Genomic DNA, 7,574 nt, shown 5'->3' on the forward strand with positions numbered 1-7,574 from the left:
ACAGGAATAAACAAAACTCGCAATTTCTTTCTTCATTCCCGGCCACCAAAATAACTTTTTCAAATCATGATACATCTTCGTAGCTCCAGGATGAATACTCAAGCCACTACGATGTCCTTCCTCAAGAATACTCTTCTTAAGCTCAGGAACATCCGGAATACACACCCGACTACCAAATTTCAAAATACCATTCTCATCAACTCTGAATTCACCACCTTGACCTTGATTCACTAAAGTCAACTTATCAACCAAAAGCATATCGGATTTCTGACCCTCTCTGATCTCATCCAGAATACCACTCGTTAACTTCAACATTCCCAATTTAACACTCTTGTGAGTACTCTCACACACCAAACTCAAATCTCTAAACTGTTCAATTAAATCCAATTCCCTAACCATTAACATAGACATATGTAATGATTTCCGACTCAATGCATCAGCCACTACGTTTGCTTTACCCGGATGGTAATTCAAACCAAAGTCATAATCCTTCAGAAATTCTAACCATCTCCTCTGTCTCATATTCAGCTCTTTCTGATCAAACAAATACTTTAAACTTTTATGGTCACTGAAAACTTCAAATCTTGACCCGTACAAATAATGTCTCCATAACTTCAGAACAAATACCACAGCTGCCAACTCTAAATCGTGCGTCGGATAGTTCCTCTCATGAACCCTCAGCTGTCTCGAAGCATAAGCTATAACCTGCTTATTCTGCATCAACACACCACCCAAACCCAACAATGAAGCATCACAGTAGACTTCAAATGATTCCGACGAACTCGGTAATATCAGAATAGGAGCAGTAGTCAACCTTCTCTTTAACTCTTGGAAACCTTCTTCACATTTTGAGTCCCAAACAAACGCTTGCCCTTTCCTAGTCAACATCGTCAATGGTAACGCCAACTTAGAAAATCCCTCAATGAACTTCCTATAATAACCAGCCAAACCAAGGAAACTTCGAATTTCAGCAACCGACTTCGGAGCTTCCCACTTAGATACCGCTTCTATCTTAGAAGGATCAACAGCAACACCACCTCTTGAAATCACATGACCAAGAAAACTCACTTCTCCTAACCAAAATTCACACTTCGACAGTTTAGCAAATAACTTCTTTTCTCGTAGAACTTCTAAAACCACTCTCAAATGCTCAGCATGCTCTTCTTCAGTTTTCGAATACACCAAAATGTCATCAATAAACACCACAACAAACTTATCTAGGTACGGATGGAAAATCCTATTCATATACTCCATAAATACTCCAGGCGCATTAGTCACACCAAAAGGCATTACAGAATACTCATAATGTCCATACCTTGTTCTGAAAGCAGTCTTCTGAATATCCTCAGTTTTCACACGTATCTGATGATACCCAGATCTCAAATCTATTTTGCTGAACACACTCGCACCAACCAACTGATCCATCAAATCATCAATCCTCGGCAAAGGATACCGATTCTTGATCGTCACTTTATTCAGTTGCCTGTAGTCCACACACAACCTCATAGTACCTTCTTTCTTCTTAACCAATAACACTGGTGCACCCCACGGTGACACACTCGGACGAATAAATTTCTTATCCAACAGATCTTCCAGCTGACTCTTCAATTCAGCTAACTCAACAGCAGACATACGGTACGGAGCCATCGATATCGGTCTAGTACCAGGTACTAAATCAATCGAGAACTCAACTTCACGCTCTGGCGGCAATTCATTCACTTCTTCCGGAAATACATCAGGAAAGTCACACACCACTGCTAGATCACGAATCACCAGTTTATCTTTAGCCTCCAAGGTCGCTAACAGCATAAACAACTCTGCCCCATCTGCTACTTCCTCATTCACCTGCCTGGCTGATAGAAACAAATCCTTTCCTTCCTCAATCTCCGGAAATATCACAGTCTTATCAAAACAGTTGATATAAACTCGGTTAAACACCAACCAGTTCATACCCAAGATAACATCAATCTGCACTAATGGAAGACACACAAGGTCCATCCCAAAGTCTCTACCAAAAATACTCAAAGGACAATTCAAACAAACTGAAGTAGTAGTCACTGAACCCTTCACAGGAGTATCAATCACCATACTTCCACGCATCTCAGATATCTCTAACTTAAGTTTCACAGCACAATCCAAAGATATAAAGGAATGAGTAGCACCGGTGTCAATAATAGCTACAAGAGGAAAGCCATTAATATAACACGTACCTCGGATCAAACGATCATCTGCAGAAGTCTCAGAACCCGATAAAGCAAAGACTTTTCCTCCCGACTGATTCTCTTTCTTCGGCTTAGGACACTGTGGACTGATATGGCCCACCTCTCCACAGTTGAAGCAAGTCAGAGTCTTCAACCGGCACTCTGCAGCCAAATGACCACCTTTACCACACTTGAAACACTTCTTCTCAACACTAGCACACTCATGGAAACGATGTCCCGCCTGACCACATCTGTAACACTTAGCAGGAGCACTAGAGTCTCCCCCACTAGGCCTCTTCATCCCACTCTGCTTCTGAAAACCTTTGCCAGCTGCATACGGTTTTCCACGGTCATTCTGATTCTTGCCTTTTCTATCAACCCTCTGCTGATAGCTCTCCGCTCTGGCTTTGGAATCCTGTTCAAAAATCCTGCAACAGTCAACCAAGTCAGAAAACACTCTGATCCGCTGATATCCAATAGCCTGCTTGATCTCGGGACGCAACCCGTTCTCAAACTTCACACATTTTGAAAATTCTCCAGCAACCTCATTATAGGGAGTATAATACTTTGACAGCTCCGTGAACTTAGCAGCATACTCAGTAACAGACCTGTTACCCTGCTTCAATTCCAAGAACTCTATCTCTTTCTTTCCTCTGACATCCTCTGGAAAATACTTCCTCAGAAATCTCTCTCTGAACACAACCCAAGTGATCTCAGTATTCCCAGCAGATTCCAACTCAGTGCGGGTAGCAACCCACCAATCATCAGCTTCCTCTGACAGCATATGCGTACCGAACCTAACCTTCTGGTTATCGGCACATTCAGTCACTCGGAAGATCCTCTCTATCTCCTTCAACCACTTCTGAGCGCCATCTGGATCGTATGCTCCCTTGAACATGGGAGGATTGTTCTTCTGGAACTCACTCAATTGACGAGCAGCTCCCATTCCCACAACATTCGGATTCCCTCCAAGTACTCCAGCTAGCATACCCAGAGCCTCAGCAATCGCAGCATCATCTCTACCTCTTCCAGCCATCTCTATTCTGAAAACCCAAACAAACTAAAACAATAAGTACTGATAGGGTTACACAACACCTATCCCGTACAGGGGAAACAGAATAATTACGACTCGACTCGACCGACTATGCTCTGATACCACTAATGTAACACCCTTCTAAAATACCCCAAATATTTAATTAAAAATAATAAACATATAACAATCAGAGTAATTATGCCATTCAAGGGTGTCACACAATTATTCACACCATTCAACAATATAAGGTCATGCTCTTTTATTTAATCAAATAAAACATTTGCATAGTTCGCAGCGGAATGAAATCCAACATCATTTTAAAACATGTAACACAATACATGTAAACTTATTCAACAATCATCAATGAAAATAAGTAAAACATCCTGTCCCGATGTTACATCTATCAGAGCACGACCCCCTAAGGAACTATACTAGACTCCAAGGACTAGCTTCTACTCAATCACTGCTCGTTACCTGAAAATAAAGTTGTAAGGGTGAGTTCCTCAATCGATATAACAAGCATTATAAAATCTCATGTATTGTTAAGTAAATAACACATCAATCACCCTAATCATATCACTTATTCAGTAACGACACATCAACTCAAATGTCATATTCAACACCAACACACTTCATACTCATACTCAATGCCAACACAAACACACAACACACGTATAATACTGGAATACATCCATTCATATTATACGCCATACAAATTTATGCAATGAGACTCCATGCATGCGGTACCGACTATTCTTGAACATATAGTTCAACTTCACCGACCAATCCAGGTACGGCTACCAAGCTCACTAGTCCCACTCATTTGAGACCTAGTGACTCACATCACTAATTCCTCACTATGGAAATTAGCTACCACCCCAAGGGCCATGCTATGCACGCTAATTCACCTAGCATGCAAACATCAACAACAGTCCAAAACGACTAACATCACTAATTCCTCACCACGGGAATTAGCTACCACCATAAAGGCCACAATATGCATGCTAATCATCTAGCAATGCAACATCACAACAAAATCCACAATGGACATATGCTCACACTCTAAGCCATAAAACAGTCCATTCACAACACATGCATAACACATACATTCACAATATTATGCATACCATCACACATCATCAACACATGTATCAAAACATCATATCATGTCAATTAATTCAATCACAATATTAGCACACTCTACTAATACCGATACTGCTCAAAACAGCGGGAAATAATCCCTACTATATCACACACGGGTATAGGCAACCATCGGTTAGGCATACAACATTTTAATTAACATTTTTTCCCTTCTGCAACAACGTTAACCGGTTAACGCCCTGGGTTAACCGGTTAACGCAGCACAACACGCTTCCTGTCCCAAAACTTAACAGTGTTAACCGGTTAACGCCCTGGGTTAACCGGTTAACGCAGCACAAACAGCAATATTTCAGCAATCACAACAGTGTTAACCGGTTAACGCCCTGGGTTAACCGGTTAACGCAAGCAAAACAGCACATATTCACAATTCAAAACAGTGTTAACCGGTTAACACCCTGGGTTAACCGGTTAACGCAAGACAGAAGCTGTTCCTGCGCTAACTCAAGGCAGAATGCAGAATTCTCCGCATTTTCCGCCATTGGAGGACTTCCGGACCTCCGATTCCAATTCCGTAAAAAGCTATACGTTCGGGAAAACACGACTCACGCAATTACGGATTCAATTTCAGCTTTTAACACAGTTTATCCAACGTAATTCCAGCATTCAACAATCCCAATTAGGGTCAAATCAACGGCTTATCACTACCCATTACATACTATCCCATAATACCCATTAAACGACGATAAACCCCCCTTACCTGAGTTAATCCGGCAAATCTCTAAGCTCCAAGCTCTTCTCCAACCTTTGCTCTCTGGTTCTTCCTCTTTGCCCCTTTCTCCTCTTCTCTGCAGCTTCTCAGTTTTCACGTAAAACCCTTTTACAAAATGAAAACTCTTTTTCCTTATTCCAACTTATATATTTTCCAATAATTATTATTCCAAAATAATAATAATAATAATCCAATAATAAAATAACCCAATTATTTGATTAAATTAATAATATACTATTAACTTAATTTAAATAATTATTTTATTTTATTGGGGTGTTACAACTCTCCCCCACTAAAAGAGTTTTCGTCCTCGAAAACATACCTCAAGCAAATAACTCCGGATAAGACTCCTTCATCTGACTCTCCAGTTCCCAAGTCACATTGCCACCTGCTGGTCCTCCCCAAGCTACCTTCACCAAGGCAATCTCTTTACCCCGCAACTGCTTCAACTCTCGATCCTCAATCCTCATAGGTGATGTTTCAACAGTCAGGTTATCTCTCACCTGTACATCATCTATTTGGACTACATGCGACGGATCATGAATGTACCTCCTCCGCTGAGACACATGAAAAACTTCATGCAAATTCGCAAGCGACGGCGGTAAAGCGATACGATAGGCTACCTCCCCTATCCTCTCCAAAATCTGATAAGGACCAATAAATCGAGGTGTCAACTTCTTCGACTTCAAAGCTCGACCAACACCAGTTATCGGAGTAACACGAAGAAACACATGATCTCCCTCTTGGAACTCAAGTGACTTCCTCCTCTTATCATGATAACTCTTCTGACGACTCTGAGCAATTCTCATCTTCTCCTGAATCATCTTAATCTTTTCTGTAGTCTGTTGAACAATCTCCGGTCCAACCACAGCACTCTCACCGGACTCATACCAACATAACGGTGTCCGACATCTCCTACCATACAAAGCTTCAAACGGTGCCATACCAATGCTCGAATGAAAACTATTGTTGTAGGTAAACTCAATCAAAGGCAAATAACCATCCCAAGCACCTCCCTTTTCCAAAACACAAGCTCTCAAAAGATCCTCTAATGACTGAATCGTCCTCTCAGTCTGACCATCAGTCTGCGGATGATATGCAGAACTCAATCTCAGCTTAGTTCCCAAAGCCCTCTGCAAACCTTCCCAGAACTTCGATGTAAATCTAGGATCTCTGTCCGAAACAATACTAGACGGAATACCATGCAAACTTACAATCTTCTCAATATACAACTCAGCTAATCTCTCTAACGGATAATCCATTCTGATCGGAATGAAATGAGCCGATTTTGTCAACCTGTCAACAATCACCCAAATGGCTTCAAAATTCTTATTTGTCCTCGGCAAACCAGAAACAAAATCCATACTGATACTATCCCACTTCCACTCTGGAATAGCCAAAGGTTGCATTAGCCCAGACGGCTTCTGATGCTCAATCTTTGACTTCTGACAAGTCAAACAGGAATAAACAAAACTCGCAATTTCTTTCTTCATTCCCGACCACCAAAATAACTTTTTCAAATCATGATACATCTTCGTAGCTCCAGGATGAATACTCAAGCCACTACGATGTCCTTCCTCAAGAATACTCTTCTTAAGCTCAGGAACATCCGGAATACACACCCGACTACCAAATTTCAAAATACCATTCTCATCAACTTTGAATTCACCACCTTGACCTTGATTCACTAAAGTCAACTTATCAACCAAAAGCATATCGGATTTCTGACCCTCTCTGATCTCATCCAGAATACCACTCGTTAACTTCAACATTCCCAATTTAACACTCTTGTGAGTACTCTCACACACCAAACTCAAATCTCTAAACTGTTCAATTAAATCCAATTCCCTAACCATTAACATAGACATATGTAATGATTTCCGACTCAATGCATCAGCCACTACGTTTGCTTTACCCGGATGGTAATTCAAACCAAAGTCATAATCCTTCAGAAATTCTAACCATCTCCTCTGTCTCATATTCAGCTCTTTCTGATCAAACAAATACTTTAAACTTTTATGGTCACTGAAAACTTCAAATCTTGACCCGTACAAATAATGTCTCCATAACTTCAGAACAAATAGCACAGCTGCCAACTCTAAATCGTGCGTCGGATAGTTCCTCTCATGAACCCTCAGCTGTCTCGAAGCATAAGCTATAACCTGCTTATTCTGCATCAACACACCACCCAAACCCAACAATGAAGCATCACAGTAGACTTCAAATGATTCCGACGAACTCGGTAATATCAGAATAGGAGCAGTAGTCAACCTTCTCTTTAACTCTTGGAAACCTTCTTCACATTTTGAGTCCCAAACAAACGCTTGCCCTTTCCTAGTCAACATCGTCAATGGTAACGCCAACTTAGAAAATCCCTCAATGAACTTCCTATAATAACCAGCCAAACCAAGGAAACTTCGAATTTCAGCAACCGACTTCGGAGCTTCCCACTTAGATACCGCTTCTATCT

The sequence above is a fragment of the Lathyrus oleraceus genome, chromosome 3 (assembly GCF_024323335.1).
Source record: "Lathyrus oleraceus cultivar Zhongwan6 chromosome 3, CAAS_Psat_ZW6_1.0, whole genome shotgun sequence".
Classification (NCBI taxonomy): Eukaryota; Viridiplantae; Streptophyta; class Magnoliopsida; order Fabales; family Fabaceae; genus Lathyrus; species Lathyrus oleraceus.